This window comes from Camelus dromedarius, chromosome 17, assembly GCF_036321535.1.
Source record: "Camelus dromedarius isolate mCamDro1 chromosome 17, mCamDro1.pat, whole genome shotgun sequence".
Classification (NCBI taxonomy): domain Eukaryota; kingdom Metazoa; phylum Chordata; class Mammalia; order Artiodactyla; family Camelidae; genus Camelus; species Camelus dromedarius.
In genome coordinates, this window is record NC_087452.1 from 3,676,656 (window position 1) to 3,697,494 (window position 20,839).

General features: G+C 36.0%; 1 protein-coding gene across 8 annotated transcripts in view; it reads left to right on the forward strand.

Moving 5' to 3' along the window:
* Positions 1-20,839, forward strand: part of TMCC1 (transmembrane and coiled-coil domain family 1) — a 180,301-nt gene that overhangs the window by 46,290 nt on the left and 113,172 nt on the right. The gene's annotated exons all lie outside the window — the stretch shown is intronic.

Here is a 20,839-nt window from a genome sequence, read left to right on the forward strand (position 1 = left end):
TTAAGAGAAGGTAGAAAGTTAGATGAATAATCTCTTGATTTTTAACATATTATGCAAGCCAAACAGAACACATTTGCGGGCCCGGTCTGCCCTTTAGTCACCATCTTGCTGTCTTTCGGCTTTGTTTTTATGCATTCCTTAAGGCTTTTATTATAGTCAGTCACTTTCATTCAATATCTGCTTCAGGCACCAATATGTTTATTTTACTGGATATTTAGGCTAGAAATCTAAATAGTGAGTCTAGTACCTTTAAACCTGTCTTACGTAAATGTGACACTAAGAACAAAAAGGTAGTAGACGAGGTCACTTTAAGAAGTTAAACATGTGAGAAAAACAGATCACCAGAGTAACAGAATCATTAGAATAATAATTCACTTCATTAAAGTATAAATGAGGAAAAGTAGCATATATTTATGCCCATAGTATCTTATGGTAAAGTAAAAAGGACTTCTGGTCATCAATTATGCCATCTAGTAGGCAATAAACACTAACAGTGTAACTATATAATTTGTCTTAATCTTTACCAGAGAACATTAAGAACTTTATTACTAGTGAATTACAGACTTTTATGTCATAATGAAAAAGTATAAGTAAAGCATGTTGTTTGCATTTACATTGTTTTGGGAAACTTCATAGAAACAGAGCCAGGCGAGAACTTTTTTTTTCATAGAATTGTTTTTTTTAATGTTCTTTGTCAACTTTATTGACATATACTTCAATAAAACCCAGTAATTTTAAATGTACAGCTTGATTAATTTTGAAAAAATGTATAGTCATGTGACAACAATCATGGTATAGAACATTTCCATCACCCTGGAATTATTTCTCATGTTCCTTTGTGCAGTCTGTCCTCTTTTCTCTAACCAATCCTTGGACCTTGGCAACCACTTATTTGCTTTTTATCACTTTTGTTTTGCCTTTTCTAGGATTTAATGTAAATAGTATCATATAGTGTATAGTCTTTTATGTTTAGCTTCTCTCACTTAGCATAATGCTTTGGAGATCCAGCTAAGTTGTTTCATCATTTTTATTGCTGAGTGGTATTCCATTGTGTGTCTATTTGTTTATCCACTCACCAATTGATGGACATTTAGATTATTTCCATTTTCTGGCTATTATGAATTAAGCTGCTGTGAACTTTCATATATAGGTCTTAAAGACAGTTAAAATTTTTATTATTAAAAAATTATCAAAAAATGATACATATATTGAATATTTTATTTTAACTTAAAACCAAGATATTACATTTTATTTTCCTTTTTTAATTGAACTATAGTTGACATACAATATTATATTCATTTCTGGTATACAACATAGTGATTTGACGTTTATATACGTTACGAATTGATCACCACAATAAGTCAAGTAACCATCTGTCACCATACAGAGTTATTACAATATTATTACCTTTATTTCCTTTGCTGTACATTATATCCCCTTCACGCATGTTGCCTGCTCCCCACCCCTCCCCTCTGGCAACCACAAGTTTGTTCTCTGTATCCGTGGGGGTCTCTGTTTTGTTTTTAGATTCCACGTATATGTGAAATCACATGATATTTGTCTTCCTTTTACTTCACTTAGTGTAATACCCTCTAGGTGCATCTCTGTTGTTGCAAATGGCAAGGTTTCATTCTTAAGGCTGAGTAATACTCCATATTTTTGTATATATCAATCACGTCTTTATCTACCAGTGGACACTTAGATTGCTTCCATATCTTACCTATTATAGACAGTGCTACAGTGAACATAGGGGTGTATGTATCTTCTCAAATTAATGTTTTCATTTTCTTTGGATAAATACCCAGAAGTGGAATTGCTGGATTGTATGGTAGTTCTACTTTGAATTTTTTGAGGAACTTTCATACTTTTTTCCATAGTGGTTGCACCAGTTCCCATTCCCACCATGCCTGAAGGTTCCCTTTTCTCCACGTCCTCACCAGCATTTGTTATTTGATGTCTTTTTGATAATAGGCATCCTGAGAACTGTGAGGTGATACCTCATTGTGATTTTGACTTGCAATTCCCTGATGATTAGTGAGGTTGAGCATCTTTTCATGTGTCTTTTGGCCATCTGCATGTCTTCCCTGGAAAAATGTCTCTTTAGGTCCTCTGCCTATTTTTTAATCGGATTGTTTGATTTTTTGATAATGAGTTCTATGGGTTCTTAGGTTATTTTGGATATTAACCCCTTTCTGGATATCATTTGCAAATGTCTTCTCTCATTCAGCGGACTTTTTGTTTTGTTGCTTTCTTTTGTTGTGCAAAAGCTCTTGAGTTTGATGTAGTACCATTTGTTCATTTTTGCTTTTGTTGCCCTTGACTGAGGAGACAGATCCAAAAAAATACTGCTAAGACTGATGTCAAAGAGCATAACATTTAAAAAATATAAATGTAAATCTGCTGATGGGACTTCTGTGCCTTGTACTCATTGCGTGAACTGTAAGTTCTAGTTTTCATTTTTATAATGTGATGTGATAACCCAGTGCCACCGGTGAAGCAGTCCAGGATGGAATTTTAGATTTTAATAATCTCTTGAAATGTTTTCCCCACCTTAAATTCATTTTTTTAAAAAGCATCTTGCCTATATTGAGTCTTAAAGTGCTTACCTTAATTTTCAAGGAAACAGCAGCCCTCTTTCTATTCGTATCTGATTGATTTATGTAGTATCTAATTAAACTACTTAATTATAATGAGTGTAACAAACTGATGTGGGAGCAAGATGTATGTGGAAGAACTAGCCATGCACATTGATCATCCTCTGGGCATCAAGTCCACACGTCTTTCAGAGAACAGAGAGTATAAGAGTAATATGTCATTTCAGTGGAGGTTAGTCTGGAGAGCTGCTACTCTGCAGTATCACTAGTGTGTGGGATTGAATGTTTCAAATTCTGAATATTGGCTCCTCTATTTTTATATCTTTTTTCTTTTTTAACTCAAAGGTCTAAGGACGAAAATGTTTAATACTGATTATAAACAGTTAAGTACGCTGATGTTTCTGTCCTGTGGAGTTAATATCATTCCTATAGACTTAAGACAACATGCAACACTAAGATAAGTGTTGGTTTTCTAATGTATCTGTTGTGTTTGAAAGCCACCTGCTTTTGCCTTAGCCATCTGCCATGTAACCAGTCTAGTTTCTAAAGTAGATTCTTGGCCTTTAAGCTAGATTTCCTTTTTTAAAAAAATCAGATTTGGCAAGTATTTATTTATGCCTAATATATACAAAGCATGGCTTTGACCTGATGTGGGAAGTGGACCTGGTTGGCACAGTCATGCCATGTTGAATACAAAGGTTCTGTTCATTTTCAGGTTTTCTAAGGTCAGTCTTTTTCCCACAGAAAAATTTTATTATCCCAACCAGTCTGCTGCAGTACTTGTACGGAAATGTCTTAAACTAAGTATATATGTACTTAATAAACATAGGCCATATATAGTTGGTCAGATTACATCATTTAAAGGATTATGTTTAAATTCACAAAGGCAAATTGATGTAATCATAAAGTAAATTTATCTATAAATGCTTTGTGATTTGAAAGTAAAAAGTTAATTTTTTTGAATGAAATATTCTCAGTGTAGTAAACTTTTAAAACACAGAAAAGAAAAGAAAAAAGATTGCTAATTATTTTTGTTTTCTCAATATATTACTTATCTATGAAAATATATATAGAAGAAAATTTAAATTTATTTTTTAGTTTTAAGATTAACATTTTAAAATAAAACCAGTCTTATTAAATGCAGTTTTATATTATTTTTGATTAAAATTCTATCATGAATGTTTGTAGTAATAAACATTCTTTATAGATTTTTTACTGATTGTGTAATATTACAATGTATTTTGTTGTAATGCCATAATTTGTGTTAACTATTTTTTTTATACATTGAGTTGGAGATGGAGAAATGAATATATTTAAAATTTCAATGTAATTTCCTTTATATAAAACAGTATATGAAATATAAATCAAGAGATAAGTAGGAGTACCTAGTGGTGGTGATGATAATGATAGCTACTGTTCATTTTGTGCTTATTATGTGGTAGGCAGTGTGTTTAAACACTTTATATCATCTTCTCATTAATTCTAAAACAGCCCCCTTTTTTAAATTTTCTCTTTTTTGTTGATGAAATAGAAGGATAGAGCAGTTTAATATGCCCATTATTTCACAGTTCACATATTTTGCAACTGGAGTGTTTCAGAATTGAAATAAAAAGTCTAAATCATTTATATTTTGATTAGATATGTTTTAACTAGTCTGCTAGGGCCTATCTGATTAAAAAACTCTTTTACCTATCATACCAAACTTTCTCCATTTTCATACAATGAGCATTGGTTTAAGTACTTGAGAGATACAAAGATATAGGAACTGTATTTTTTTCTCTCTGTACTTTAAAATGTTAACAACTTTGTAATGTGATTGAAACAATCAGCTCTTGGCATTTAATTTATGAAAATTCAGGGTTAGCATTGCATACATAAAAATGTTCTTATTTCAGATCCTTCTGTCAGATTTTTAAAAATGGCTACCACATAAGACTGTTTCTATTACACCTAACTGTTCATATCTAAAGTTCTCCAGGGTATATCTGCAAACTTTCTGATCCTAGACTCATGAACTTATAGTCTAGTTGTGGATATGGCAAACAATATGAAATAGTATTCATATGATAAGTAGTGTGGACAAGTTGAAAAAAGGAAGATGATTCTGTGAATAAAAAGCTTAGAGATGGTGAGTGCTTTGATTAGGGTCTTGTAGGAGAAATAGGATTTAGAAGTGTGTGTACGTTGGGTACGAAAAGAGGTTGTTGCAGAAAGGGGAGTGATGTGAGAAAGGAGAGCAAGCTTACCAGTGGGAGAGTCAGGTAGAGCGGCCGAGGGAGCATCGAGTAGATGACGCAGGTCCTATTTGGAATGAGGTAAGCTATAAACTTGTCTCTCTTTGTCACTTCAGGTCATCTATTCAACATGTTTGATTAAATTTTTGAGTGCTTGTTATATGCAATATAATCAGAAAAATGCTGTGGTGGACATAGAGACGCATGACTCAGCCTAGCTCTTAAGGTTTTTATAACTAGCAGGAAAGATAAGATGTGCACATAGAAGTTTGTGAGTTTTAATAAAGCACTTTAATATGAATTATCTCACTTGATCTTCTTAATAATTCTATGAGATGGTAATGAAGGTACTTATTGTCATAATTTCACAGACTAGTAAACATAAATGATTTCAGGGTCACACAACTTGTAAATAAGGGGTGAAGCTTTTGGCTTTTGTAGTCTAGTTCTCTTTCTGAAACACTGCTGCCTCCCCAGTGTAATACAAGATAGGGTGTGATAAGCACCACAAACAATGTAACAATGTGTGTGTTTTTTATAGAAACACAGAAGGAGCAATTCTGTCCCGAGGAATCTGGGAAAGCTTTGAAGGAGGGGGTACAGGAATTTAATGTGGGTAATAGGACTGAGGATATATTTTCTACCTTAAAGACTTTTTGGAATAAAAGTAATTAGTGTTCTCTTAGTAAAATTTACACTCTTTCAAGGTGTATTATGGACTTGAACAACAAGGCCTGTGACATTTTGGCTGATATGTTGAGAGGAGGCCTAGTGTACACAGGGCTTGCAAGACAGGCACCAGGTCTTAGCTTTATATCCCTCCCAACACCTAGCAGGACAACATTTTGCACACAAATATCTTGTGCAAAAAGAGCATATTAGGGTATTTATTGACTAACGAGCAAATCCTCTTCTCTGTCTGCATCCTAAGTGTTGTGTCCTTTGGAGTTTTAACCATAACCCATACCACTCTTTTCACTCCTCTGTGAATTTAAATGGTGTCATATTTTCAGCTTCCACAAAATTCTGGTCTCCAACCTGACCAATCCTGTGATCTTCAGTACTAGTTATCTAACTGTTTGTTGGATGCCTGCATAGGCAGCTCAGACTCAGTGCTTACAAATTTAAATTCATCCTCATCGCTCAGAAACCTTTTTGCCTTCTAGTATGTTTTCTGGCTCAGCTATTTCCAAACTTAGGACACTAGTTGAAAGTAAGATTTCTGTGCCCCATTCCCAGAATATCTAATTTAGAAAGTCTGATATGGAGCCTAGAAATCTGCATTTTTAATCAAGGCCTCAGATGATTCTAGTGCAGTCAGTCCATGAGTTTGAGTATTACTGGACCTGAATTTGTGGAGCCACCAGTCACCCACGTTGGCAAGCTTAGCATTATCCAGACCCCCCCACTCTTTAATCACATGATCCCCAAGGTTGCCTCTCTTTTCCAGTCCTTAATCAGTGCCCTAGTACCCTTTCAAATCCTTCTTCTCCATGCTGCATACAGCTTGTGAGAGCTATCTAAAGTGCAAAAACAAAGCATGTCATTTCCATTGCTTAAAATCCCTTCATTGGCTCCATCATTACCTGAGAAGTAAAGAAGTTTCCTTAATTTTTCAGTTATACATGAACATACATACTTACATTGTCACGTTCTCTTTCACTGTGAGCCACCACGAAATCCTGTATATATTTCCCTGTGCTACACAGTACAATCTTGTTTATCTATTCTACATTTTGAAATGTATAACTGAAAAATTGTGCTCTGCACTGGAATTTGACACAACATTGTAAAATGACTATAACTCAATAAAAAAGTTAAAAAAATAATAAATGCATGTTACATAAATTTAAAAAAAAAAGTTTCCTTAAAATGACATGCAAGACCTTCCATGATTTAGCCCATGTGGATTTCTTTACCTCGTACCACTCCCAGCTCATACAGCAACTAGTATTCCTTTTCCACACTTTTTATTCTTCTAAAGTTTTTCTTATTTCCATATTTTGGCTTATGCTTTCATTCAGTCGTTCATTCAACAGATATATATTAAGTATGTGATACCTGCTAGGAACTGTGGATACCGTGATGAATAAAAAAAGATGTGATCCTTACTCTCACAGAGTTTGAGATGGGGACACATATTAAATAATCATTTTAAGAAATCTAAATTTTCAAGTGTGACAAGTGCTTCTAGACCCTATTATAGGGACATTTGACCTAGTTAGGGAAGTCAGGGTATAATTCCATGAGAAGGTGACAGAGATCTGTAGGAGAAGCTGAGGTGATCAGGTAATGGAGAGAGAAGTACTAGGGCACTAAGACGGAAGGAAGTTTACTGAGTGAGGGATAGAATGGCAGGGGTGTGTGGAGGGGGGCACGCGTACACGCAAGCACATGCTGGTCAGGGCTGGAGAGACAGGAAGTTCATACAGACGCTTGCAGACAGTGTTTAGGAGTTTTTCTTCATCTAGGAGGAATGAGTAACATCAAAGCATTTTAAGCAAGGGGGGGCATTTTCAGCTTTGTGATCATAAATATCACTGTGCTTGTAGCATGGAGAATGGATTGGACGAGGTTCAGATGGAATTCAGGGAGATGAGCCAGAAGGCTGTTGTGTCCAGGTGAGAGAGATGACTGTAGTGTGGATCAAAGAAGTGATGGTGGCAGTGGAGAGGAGACGTACCTGAGGGCAGGGATTCATACTTGAATTCCCTGTGCCTAATACCTCTGCCCTTGGATTATTTGTTTCATGAATTAGTGGTAAATAGAGATAGGAAGCAAGAGGGGATGCCTGGTGAGTTTGAAATAGAGTAAGCTTTCATTCAGTCATTCATCAATATTTATTCAATGCCTACTGTGTACTAGGCAATGTTCTAGGTAGTTGGAATACACCAAAAAACAAAATAGGCAAAAATGTATGCCCTTACAGAGTTTACTTTGTATCAAAGGAAATAGCATACAATAGATATAATAAATGAATGATATGTTATATTGGAAAAATGATAAGTATTATGGAAAAGGTGAAAAAATTCTAGTGGTATAAGCAAGGTCAGGAGTGTGTATAGAGGGAGGGGGAGTTGCAGTATAAATAGGATGATACAGGTGACCCTTATTGAGAAGGTAACATGAGTAAGGTCTTGAGGAGAGGAAGGAGTTAGTAATGAGCCTGGCCATCTGGGGATTAAGCACTCAAGGCAGGTGAAGTAGCTCCAGAGTGGAAGCCTGCCTGACCATGTTCAGGGAATAACAAGGAAGCCAGTGTAGAGGAGCTGAGTGAACCGGGGACAGTAGTGAGAAATGAGGTTAGAGAGATCACAGGTAGCAAGATCAAGTAGGGCCTCACGGGTATTGTAAGGACGTTTTGGCTGTATTCTGAATGAAATGGGGAGCCACTGGAGGGTTTTGAGCTTAAGGGTGATGTGATCTGACTAATTTTTTATAAGGCTCACTCTGGCTGCTGTAATGAATAGACAGCAGGGGATCAAGGGTGGATACGAGGAGGACCTGTTTGGAGTCTGTTTTATAATCTAGGTGAGAGGTGATGATAGCTGAAACCAGGGTCTTACCTGCCTAAAATAGAGCAGGTGGAAAGATCAAAGCAAGACAATAATGCTGGTCAGTTGGAAAGATTTTGAAGATCCCTATAGTATTTTACCTAGAAGGCAAGTGGAGTTAATTGGCAGTATTGTACATTAAGAAAGGGATTCTAGATGAAGAAAAGAATAATGAGCCTGGTTGTAGATTTTATGCAACATCATAAACATTTTAGAAAACTACTAAATTATTGCAACTGCAGCTTTTTCTGTAAATAGTAATTGTAAATATTTTTGACCATATGGTCTGTCTTGCAACCATTCAACTGTGTCGTAGCATGAAAGCTTAAGTAGAAGGCCCAAAGAAAGAATTGAAATTTAAGGAGATGGCTATTGAATACGTGTTTTCATGACAGGAGTTTAGAGATAGGCCATGTTTTGAAGCAGTGGTTAAGTTTCATAGTGGTTCGGCAGTCACTTACACATTTCGTGGTGTAAATTGAGATTATTTAAGTAAATGCTTTGAAGTTCCAATGTAGGACAGTCGACCCTTGAGCAAAGCAGGGTTTGGGGCGCTAGCCCTTAGCACAGTTGATCATACTGCCAGCTCTACCTCAGCAACAAAGGAATTGATAAATCACTCACCCAAGAACAGGAAGCTCAGCCAGTTTGGATATAATCAGGACTCAAACCCTAATTCTTTTGATTTAACATATTGTGATCTCTAATCAAACACACACTTTTCCTCCACACTTAGTTAAATTTAAAGATCTGTAAAATGAAAACACAGGTACTATATTTATTGAAAAAAAAATCCACGTATAAGTGGACCCATGCAGTTCAAACCCATGTTGTTCAAGGGTCAACTGTACATAAATGTGCTACAGTATTAGGATAGTGTTAGTGTTTAATAATAACATGGTACCATCAGGAAGGAGAATTATAGGAGAAAGGAGGCCTGCTAATTCAGAGTAATTTCAGTTGATTCAGTTGCCTCAAGTTTTTGCATATTATAATTGTTGTTTTATGATGAGTCACACTTTTGACACTCAGATTACTTATAACATTATAAAGTCAGGTTTTATACCACATTCGCAAATGAAATTCTCAAGTGGAAAATAACTGTTTCATTAAAATGTGCTGGATTATAATGGAAAATGGTTTAAAAAAAAAAAAAGATTCTGTCCTGGATTTGCCATTTATTAGCGAGTGATTTAGGCAAGTCACTTAACTATCTGATCTTTAGTGCTCCTGCCAAGTTTGCTCTTTGTCTGTGATGTGGACCATGAAAATTGTACAGATGAAGGTGCAAACCTGGTTTAGTGTACTAAAAGCTTTCATGGTGATATCTCAGTTTACATGCTCTTCTGTTGTATCTTTTATAAAATACAGTGGGATCAGAAATGTTTTCCCCAAATGTTTGTTTGTTCATGCATTTGTTCAGTAATTGTTTATTGAGTGTTTGACCTAGCGTTGTTTTAGGTTAGGGATCTGCAGCTTTTTCTGTAAATAGAAATTGTAAATATTTTCAACCCCATGGTCTGTCTTGCAACCATTCAGCTGTGTCGTAGCATGAAAGCAACCACCTGTAGGACTTAAGTGAATGGGCGTGCCTGGGTTTGGCCGTAGTGGGCAGTATCTGGGTGTTGTCCCGTACTTTCCCACCACAGTTTTAGGTGCTGAGAATATGAGTGAATAAAACGTAAAAACACTTGCCCTTCTGATGTTTAAGAGGAGGTAAACAAAATATATAAGTAAATTGCACAGTATGACAGTTGTAAAAGAAGATAAAGAATTCTAGGGCAGGACATTTTAAGCAGGGTGGTCAGGGAGGACCTCACTGATCCATGAGCAAAGACCTGAAGGGTGTGAGGGAGCTCACCAAACCTCTCGAGAGAGAGAACTGGGAAAGAGCAAAGGGAAAGGTCCCAGAGGCCTGTTCTATAAAGAAATTTTGCTGAAACTATTTTTTTCTTCTTTTTTCTTTTTGGCATTGTTATGAGTTGAGAATGGTAATGCATAGCAAGGCTGTTAAGTCGTAGCCATGTGCCAAATGGGCAAGGAGCAATACCTGGAACAGTTCTTATTAGTGAGAATTTGATCTGTACGTATTATTTACACTTACGTCATATGGTTTAAGTGTCAGTGCTTTTCACCTTGTTAAGAAACAAAATTCAACTGAGTAAATTTAAAGATCTTTTTAAAAAATGGAAGTATGGTTGATCTGCAGTATTGTGTTAGTTTCAGGTGTACAGCAAAGCGATTTGGAGATATATATTTTTTTCCTTCGGTTCTTTTCTATTATAAATTATTACAAGATACTGAATATAATTCCTTGTGCTATACAGTAAATCTTTGTTGTTTATCTAGTTTATATACAGTGGTATGTATCTGTTAACCCCATACTCCTAATTTATCCCTCCCTCAACTTCCCCTTTGGTAACCATAAGTTTGTTTTCTATGTCTGTGAATCTGTTTTGTAAAATTTGAAGATCTTACTGGCTTTATTCAACAATTCATGAACTGGGCAACATCCAGTCTACCAAATAGAAAGGAACTCTGAAGAGCTGTACAAAATGAAAGATGTTTATAAGCAGAAGGGGGAAGGGATCCCTTTTTTTTAATCCCTTTTGTCCCTGTTATAGGCAGAAGGGAACAAGGAAGTTATACTAGGCAAAAAAGCGTGTTATTTATTGCTAGGTTACTTTCCCTGCAGAGGATGGCAGGGGTTACCTAGGTGACTCTGAGTAGTCAATTCCTGGTTGGCTGTTGTGAGTCCGTTTCTGGGCGAGGCAAAACTAACTTAATTTTCAATTTGGTGACATAAGGATTAGCATAAGTGACTCCACTTGGGGCCTATTGTCTTGTTTTTTTTTTTTTTTTTTTAACAAACTTACATGTGCTTATATGTGGCTTTTGGAATAGTCATGTGAAATTGCCTACCCTAAGGTGTAGTTTCAGGTTACCCTTTGTCCCGAAGTATCTCATGTTCTATTTGTGTTATCTATACACACAAGTATTCATACTATTCAAACACATTTCTAAATATGTAAATTAAAATTATCTTTTTTATTAAATGGGACATTTCTTTATAACAGATAATTTTTATCCCACCAATTACTGTCCCATAAGTGCCCTTGAGTTGGAGATTAGCACTTTGAGAGCTCCATTTAAATCATGTTAACAGCCTTATTTTCAGAGACCTTACAAGTCTCTGTTGGGATGGTAAGATTCACACAAGAGAGAGTCAAAGAAGCGGTGTGATGTGGTATAATCAAGCCCAAAGTCAGGAGCGTGCAGTTTCAGATTTTTAAGAATGCCTCATTTCTGTTATTTAACATCAGCATGAGCTTAAACAAATTAAATTCTCTAGGTTTCATTTCCTTCATTTTCATTTTCAGGATGAGGTCATTGTACTATATAACACTTAATGTTACTTTTAATTTGAAAATTAGAAGCAGGGTAAAGAGATGACGCCTTTACAGTTGAGGTGGTTGATCCAGTCACCCTAGGCTCTTCTCGACCACCTGGAGGGCTGAGGCAGTCAGTATCTATAGCACACTTAGAACCCCTTGTCAGCGGCTAAAGGCTTTGATAGAGAACACTGTATAATCAGGTGTTACTGAAATTAAGAACAGCAGAAATTCAGAGAAGGCAGAACTAAGTGTGGGGTCAGCTATTGACAGGGACTTTACAGAGAATGTGCTCCTTGTAGGATGTCTTAGGAGTTTGAGGCACACTGAGTATAGATCTTCTCCATCACAAGACAACACAATACATGCAAATTTCAAGTTTCAAAATAGCTGAGGTAAGCTTTAAAAAGAACAGAAAAAAACCCCAATTGTGAGCCTCTCAAGAGCCAGGACCATGTGTTAGTTATCTTTATTTTTATCCCACATAGACCCCTAGTGCCTAACTAGTATGAGGACTAGTAAGACATGTAGAAGAAGTGAGAGATAAGATTGGAAGAGTGTATGATTATATATAGCTGATTTTTAAAATGTCAGTTTAGGGGAGAGTTCTTTGATTTAGCATTATGAATATGAAACTAAATCATTTTGATTGATGATGTGACTGGATATAGGGGCCCATCATATATTTTTGAAAGGAGGGGTTGCATATTGAAAATATCATGTTTGATTTTTTAAATAGTTACATTCAAGATGGAAAGAAAAAAAAAGAAAAACAGCTGAGGTATCAGGGAGTTCAGCTAAGAAGTTACCGTCGTGCAGCGTAAGCATCTGCCAACTTAGAGGGCAACGTTCCGCTTTCAAGGGGGACTTCGGGGTTAGGGGTCCTGCTTCTCTGTTTAAAGGTTGCTGTTATTTCAGAGCTCCATATATCATTTTCCTGTTTGTAGGTGAATTTGGAAAAAGTAGTATACATTTATTTGGCTGCAGTTAGGGAAGTTTTGTGGGTTACTTTCAGTTTGGGCAGGGAGAACAGGATTTTTGTAATGCCTGACTGAATCTGGAAATTAGAGAAGAGAGGAAAGGTTTGGGTCATGTAGGTGGGTTGAAAGAGGGAAGGTAGAATTATTCTCCCTGGTGTGTAATTGTCACTTTTTGGTGACTAAGAGCCCAGAATGTTGGGACGATTTTACAGTGAATAGTCTGAACCACCCTTAACAGAATCATGATTTCCAAGTCTACACATGGATTTTCCATGTGGTGGAACTGGATAGCTGTGGGCAGGGGATAAGGGAAAGGTATCACCTGTCACCTTTTCCTGTACTGGAGGTCCCATGCACCCCTGCCCCAGCTCCTTTGCCTCCAGGCTGGCACCTCAGGAGCAGAAAGAGCAGGAAGAACTTCAGACTTCCTGGGTTCAATTCCCAGTACCTCCTTTAAAATAAAATTTAATAAATATATAAATAGTCTAATTACTCCCTCCCCCCAAAAAATTGAAAAAAAAAAAAAAAAAAAAAGAGAGAACTTCAGACTTCTGTTCCCACTGGCCCATATCTCCGCAAGGTGGACTCGGGGTTTGGCAGGCCACGAAGGACTTCCCAGCTGAGGCCAACACTGGAAAAGGCACACAGAACTCAGTGCCCACTGCTGTCTGGAGCTAATCTTTGATGAGTTCTCAGAAACCCATTCTTTCTCATTCTTAATCAGCAATAAATAGTATGTAGACTTAGAGTGTGTGGATTACTCAGAGTCTACAAATAAGGCACTCTGCCCTCTGTGGTAAATCACAGCAGGATGGCATTCTGCTCTGTTCAAATGAAAGGGAGATCTGTATGATTAAATTAATTGAGCTATGAGCAAAACCAAAAAGCCTAGGTGTAATGTTCTCCCAAGGGGGAAGAAATGAGGTGATGGGAAGAATTCCTGTTGCTGGCCACAAGGTGGTGCCCCTAGGCCAGAATGAGTAGGTGGAAGTAAGGGAACCACTTGTACTGACAGGCCACTAATAATTAGAGGATTATAACTTAAGAAGTAACTAGTACAGGGAATCATTAAAATATGGGCTGGTTTAAGTAGGGACTGTTATATAGTAATAATATTGAACTGAACTGATAACTACGAAAATGAAATAGACAATAGAAGATAGGTAGTATTTAATGACAATGTTAGAATTAAAAATAATTAAAGATAAACAGAATTTAAAACCCTAAGATCTGCTTGGAAGAACTAGTAAATTTTATGTCTGTTTTCCTATAAAAAAATTGAAAAATTGTATTTTTTAACCAATAGAGATCTCTCTTTTTTTGTGTATTTAGTGTTAGTTAGGTAGCTGACACTGTCAAGGGAGTATTTTATTCCCTGTCAAGGGAATCATATAGGACTGGAAAAGTAGGAACAAGTCAGAGATGAAGGTGTACTTTAGCTTCTTAGTTGTCTTCTAATAAAGGTACTGTATGGAGCAAAACTTGGTTGCCAGTGCAAATAAATTTTAGGTTTATTGACCCTAGCTCACAGGTCCAGAATGTATATGTTTCCTTTAATATAGTAGTATGTTTATGTAGTGACCCCAAAGATATTTTGATTATCCTTAATGACCTTATGTTGACATTTAATATGTTTGTCCTAAGTGAAATACAGATAGGGTGTTCTTGACCTTGGTAAGTTTCTCATGCACAGTTATCATCGTAGGGGTGCCTCTTCAAGTTTGTTTGTTTTAAATCTGAGTTGTATTCCTTCTGTTTTAAACAGCAGCTTTTATGATGAAGACTCAACATAGTACAAAGTCAAGTTCACTCTTTACGTTAAATTTAACCTCTTTGTCCTTTATATTGCAAAATACATGTAGACGTTAGAGTAATTAGACCTCTACGAGAGTATAGTATGTAACTGAACTTCTGCTTTCCCCTTTTATTCATAAAGGATTTGCCTTGTGACTGTTGGCTTCCAAAGACTCATAAGTAAATAGACACAGACAGAAAGATAGTCCAGGATCATGTATTATAGAAGGTAATCTGTGCACTAGAGCAGATTGGTTTTTCTCCAGAGATCATAGTACAGCATGTTATCTAAAGAAAGATAGGCACGTTTGACAAGTTAGCACAATATTGGCATAACATTTGTTAAAAATTGACTTATTTTGATATTACATCATCATGACCTGTCATCCTGTCAGTCAGTGGGAGCAGACCAGATTTCACTTTTGAGCTTTCATGCTTCAGGGTCAGAATATATATATATATATATATATATATATAATACATTAATTTGTGTCTCTCATTTTATGTTCTGTTAGACTTTGAGACATGTTTTTTCTTAAATAAATCATTTAAAATATATAAAATGTGTTTAATTTCAAAAACTAATCTTAGGACAAATCTGTTTGTTAAAAAATTAGCAATATTTATTGATTTATATACTATAAAAATATTCATATCTCCAGTCAAAGGTCAAGTCAAATATTTATTAAGAACTCACAGTTACATCTTATTTTATCAAGGTAACATCTTATTTGGGTAAAGAGCCCTTACACAGATGTCAAAATTAAAATAATGAGGAAGCTAAGAATTCAGACACCTTGGGTTACAAAATGAGTCCCTTGCAACACAAATGATTTTCAGCCAATAGGTCACTGGTTATTGGCAAGTGACTGGCAAAGACTCATAGATTGTTAAGCCTTAGGGCTGATCTTAATCAGACTCCTCATTTTGCAGGTTCAAAAGTGTTAAAGCCTGCCTGAGATAATTAATACCTTTAATTATGAATAATATCAGAACCAGATCCCTGGGTTTGATCTGATTGTGGAAAGCATTCTTGCCTCTTTATCCTGTTGACCATGTCAAAGAATCGAAAAAAAATGTCAATTCTGTCAAGTAGGGGACAAGAAAAGGGAAAAAGAAAGTTTTTCCTTTTTCCAGGCGTCAGTAACCAGATCAGCTTTTCGAATGAGGGCAGAAATCTAAGAGCAGTGACAGAGGCTGATTTCATCACTACCCTTGGTTGGTTTCTTAAGTTGCTACTTTTAAATAACTCTTGTCATCTTTTACAGATGAGTAACAATGGAGATAAAATACTGTAGTGATTCCCTAGAGTTATTTTAATACTGTTCATAAGTAAAATATGAGCATTTTAATACTGTTCATAGTTTAAATATGAGCAGTGACATTCTGGATTCTCAGATATCTAATAAAATAATAAGGAAAAAGGTAATTAATTATTTATAGTATGTAAAATAAGGCCTCTTCTATTTAGTGAGACAGCCAGTTAAGTAAACAGTTTTCATGGGGCTGTTTCTGTGTTGTGAGGTTGAGGGTGGGGTGGAAAAGAGAGCTTACCTTAACCACAGCATGATGTTGGAGAATTACAGTTAAGGGATGAAGGTAACAACTATTTTCTGTCATCCTGCTTACTGCCTTGGGGCACCAAGATACCTGTCCTGAGAACACTGAGTTTTAATGACTCTTTTGGTAATTGAGAATCTTTTCCACATGTTTGGTAGCAGCATTTGCAAGAATGTTTTATGGAAGTGAATTTGTTTTAATATCATTGTATGGGATCTTACTTAGCTTGTTGAGTCTTCAGTGTATGCAAGACCTTTCTCATCTACATTATGTAATTTAAGTTGCATGTCAGCTTTTTGAGGTAGGTCTGATCTCCTTTTTTACAAATGAAGTAAGTAGGATTTGGGGAAAATTTTAAATTTGCTTAAGACCAGAGAGCTAGTACATAGCTGAGCTCTTTGCTCATTCTGCTAAGCACTGATGCCGTAATCCTGTACGTTTTTATCATGTACTTAGTGTGAGGAGTATAAACAGTGTTCAAGATCTTAGAAGGATCTAGACTGCCAAAAATCGGTAACCTGCCAGCTAGTTGGAAGATACATCTGAGTAGCCTAATTTTCCTGAAACACCTAAGGAAAAAAATTAAACAGTTGGTCTTAACAATTAAAGCAAAATGTGAAGCCTGATAATTATCCCTTATATTAGAAATGAATAATGTAGAAATTTAAATAAAAGAAAGAAGTAAATCTTTCCCATTGCTTTTCGTATCTACTGTTAAAAGGCCACAATGAAATTGTTGGAAGTCCAGAATTAAAGTCTTAATCAGATGTTGAGCTTAAACTTTATTTTTAGCAAACATCAGTACCAGGGAATCAATTCATTCCCTGGCTTACGTGGGAAAGACATTAGAAAGCTTTAGTAAGCATGAATTCTAGAGGCCCTCTGCTGATATCTTCTGGTACTGCTGAGAATATTCTTTGATGAAATTGCTAATTCTTCTGCATTGTACTAGTCATTCTTACTGGCTGCAGTGCATTTTAAACACAGTTTTCTTGGTTAACCCTAATAATAATCCCAAAGTCTTATTTTTAATTACCAATCAGGTTTTGAAATTAATTTTTAACAAATGTTGTTGGCACAAGTTCTGGACTTTTGCAGGCTCTTGCGATTAGTAAATAACTTCAGGATTTATACTTTGGTCAATAAGATTGTTTTGGCTTTTAATAACAGAAAGTAGACACTGTGCTCTAAAAGCCTAATTTCATTTAAATGTGCTTGCCTTTTTAAAGATCGTAGATACAGCAGCTTTCCAAAGACTCATTCTTCATTCCCTTGCCTTGTTTTTAGAATATTACTTAAAATAACATGAATGTCTTCTTTAAAAACTTGAAGTATTTCCTATATCTGACTACAATAAAGCATTTTGATAGTATGCTCTAAATAGTGATGTACTTAAACTAGTTTCAACAATAACAATATTTTAAATTTTAATTGAAATGAACCTGTTATCTCCTGGGGATCACTTCCAATATTAAGATTCTGGGAAATCTAGCTTAGGCCTTTAAGTGTAGATGAATTCTGCCAAATTACATTTAGGCTGGAAAGTTAATGAGACACCCTCACAGGCCTGTCCCCCTCTGGGTGGATGTGTATATATGTTTTGTGTGTACGTGTACACTGTTGCCACATGCATGGTGTGAACTTGATGGAGAGCTAGATAGTGTCTTCCTCTGCCACTAGTTTCGCACTCTTTTGCCAAGAAAGTAACTTTATTATTTCAATATTTTGAAAAGTTATTTGGGTGCCATTAAGTTCTGATGCTAAATATTTATACATGATTGATGGTAGACTCTTTATGAGTATTTAATATCTATTGAAGATTTATAATCATATAGGTAGGCTCTGTATGACCTAATTAAAAAAAAATAAAGGAAAGGTCATTTAACTAGAGTAGTGGCCTCCAAATTATTTGCTATGAGTCACTTCTTAGTGTGTCTAATATTCTTATATTTTGTGTATTTTAATATTTTTATATTGTTCCTGTATGTTACATATATCATATAACACAAACTTAGAAATGAACAGGATGAATAAAAATAGAAGTGGAAGTTACAGTGTTCTTTTCCCACAGCTCGTTGGATTGTCTTGCATACACACTCAGGTGCATATATCCTGTATTTAGACCAATATTAAAAGCTAGAGTAGTTCCCCTCTAAAGAATTTTTGAGTAATATGAAAATCATTTACATTTGCCTTAGGAATGTGACACTAGCACAGTATAAGAACGGATTTTACAGTAGGCTGTCCAGCGTTGAGGCAAGCTGCCTTGGGGTGATAAGGCAAAGGCTGGAGAACCACACATCATGCGTGTTGTAGGAAGTATCCATGACTCCGATCAAGAGTTGGACTGAACAACTTCTGACATTTATTTTAAGCTTCGGTGATTATAGATAAGAATTCATAGATTAAGCACTTAAATTTAAAACTGCCAGAAAGTTCGGCTGTGAACAAAGGTCTAGCTCAGGAGTATTCTGGGAAATTGTTCACCTTCTTCATCCAGACCTCTGCTCACAACTTCTGCTGTTGTCTTCTTTAGAAATTGGGTGGTTTCTGATTCTCAAGCCGTCTCCATGTAGGAAAAAGTTTTAAGGTCTCTTTCAAGCCTATAGCCTGGCTATATGGGACAGTAAGTATATAAGCAGCAAGAAATTCTGACAATGGACGTGATAGTGCTTACTCTGCTTCACTGTATCAGAGAGAGAGAGCAAGAGAAATAAAGGCAAGTTTAGAATGGATGAGCAGCTATTTTAAAGTGTATAGTATCACAGATGAATTAGAAGATATGTTTTTGATTGGTTAAATTGCCTCTCACGTATATAAGTACTATTAAGTGTAGTCCATTCTGCAGTAGAAATTGAACAGCTTCACCTTTTTAAGCTCAAAATTGTATCACTTTAAAAATAAAAACCTAAGCTTTCCCCCAAACTTCCTTTTTTCAATGAGAGGGTGGTTGTTTTGTGAAATTCAACTAGCAGAGACAAATCAGCAGTAAACTTACAGCTTCTTCACTGCACATACCTTGATTTGAGTACTGGGAATGTGACTGCAGTGCTGTGACGTACCTGCTGAAGTTTCCCTGTTGTGGTGGTGGTTTTTTCTCTCCTGGTTTATGTAATACTTTGTTCTCTCTCATTGTTAACACAGAGGCAGAAGCCCTGCTGCACCAAAGCGTCCAATACTAGAATCACCAAAATGTGCCTTTTTTTTTTTTTTTGGTAATGGTTAGTCCTGCATTTATGGAGAAGATTTCCATCTCAGTAGCACTTTTCTTTTTAAAATATAAAAACCGCAAAATGAATGGCCATAAGAGTCTTAATTCTGATCTGTTTATTTCTGAGCATTTCTTTATGAGAAGTTTAACATGGAGTAGTGCTTCAGAGGAACTGAAAATTGATATAACCTCCCCTACATGGATGCTCTGTGGAAAATGTTTTCTAGGATTTTAGTGGAATAGAGGCTTATTAGAACATAGCAGTCTTAGGGAGCACACTCTTGGCTTGATAATAAAAGTCTCACATGTTAAGCAGCTATGCAGATACACATTTAAATAACCACCTTAGCGTAGTGTAGGACTAGAGTATCTTTAACGTTGCTCTCGGACTTAAACTCACCACAGGCTTTCCAACATGAGACTTGTTTTCAATGATTGTAGATTGTTCAGGACACAACTATGCATTCTTCTAGGCAAAAGAACAGGGTCCACATTTTCTACTTCTTGGAACTGTTGTCTGCTACAAGAATGCAAAACAGCTGAAGAAAACAATCTAGCCCATTTTGTTACTGTCAAATGTGATTGTTCACGACCTGAAATATTTCTTTGATAAGCTTTCTTCCATTTTCCATATTCCTTGGGTATCATACATTATCTTTACGTAATTTGTGATATGTTACATCAAACATAGAATCAAATTAGATAAATATTTGTGGGATTAATATGTTCTTCCTAGGAACGTTTGCCCAGAAGGCCGTAGGGCATAAGGTGACTTTGCTTAAGTTTCTCTGCATAAAAATGGAATTCAGGTTATTTTCTATTGTCAGAAGTTTAGCTTTGTGAGAATGTGAACATAAAGGTTTTCTGATCTGATTACAGCTCAGGAAAATTTAGACCACAGTATAAATTACCCGCCTTGAGTCTACATACTAGTTTGTGATCTGTATTCCTGGTTTTTGCTTATAGTTCTGTGTCATTATCTTTGTTGCATTAGGGCACAGAGATTTGTAGATTGGTACAGAAATCAGGACAGGCCTGACTTTTAATATCGTTTTCATCCTGCTGAGGATATGTAGCTTTAGTGTTTACTAAATAAAATCGATTGAATAAAATTAGTTTCCTCATTTAGATGAGTCACACTTTGTCACATCTAAACTAACTTTACTGAGTTATTTTTTACTGTTTCAGTGGGATTTACCTAAAAATGAGGTAAAAAAATTAGCTACCATTGAAACTGGCAAAAAATCTTTGCAAAAGGCATTGATGTTTGTATAAGAAGAAAAGCATTCCTATGTGTCTCTCCTTTACTGCTCACAAAGAACACTTCAATTTTCGTCACCAGATATGTGGAATTTTTTCCCCCACACCAGGCAGTCCTCTGCAACACCAGATAGGTGTCCTACGATTTAATGCAGTTCTGACACTGAGGATAGCATCAGATCTCACAGATTAAAGGCTCAGTTCCACAACACTGCCCTCATCCCCCTCTAGCTGCCAATCGCAAGTGCATGTTGTCACCT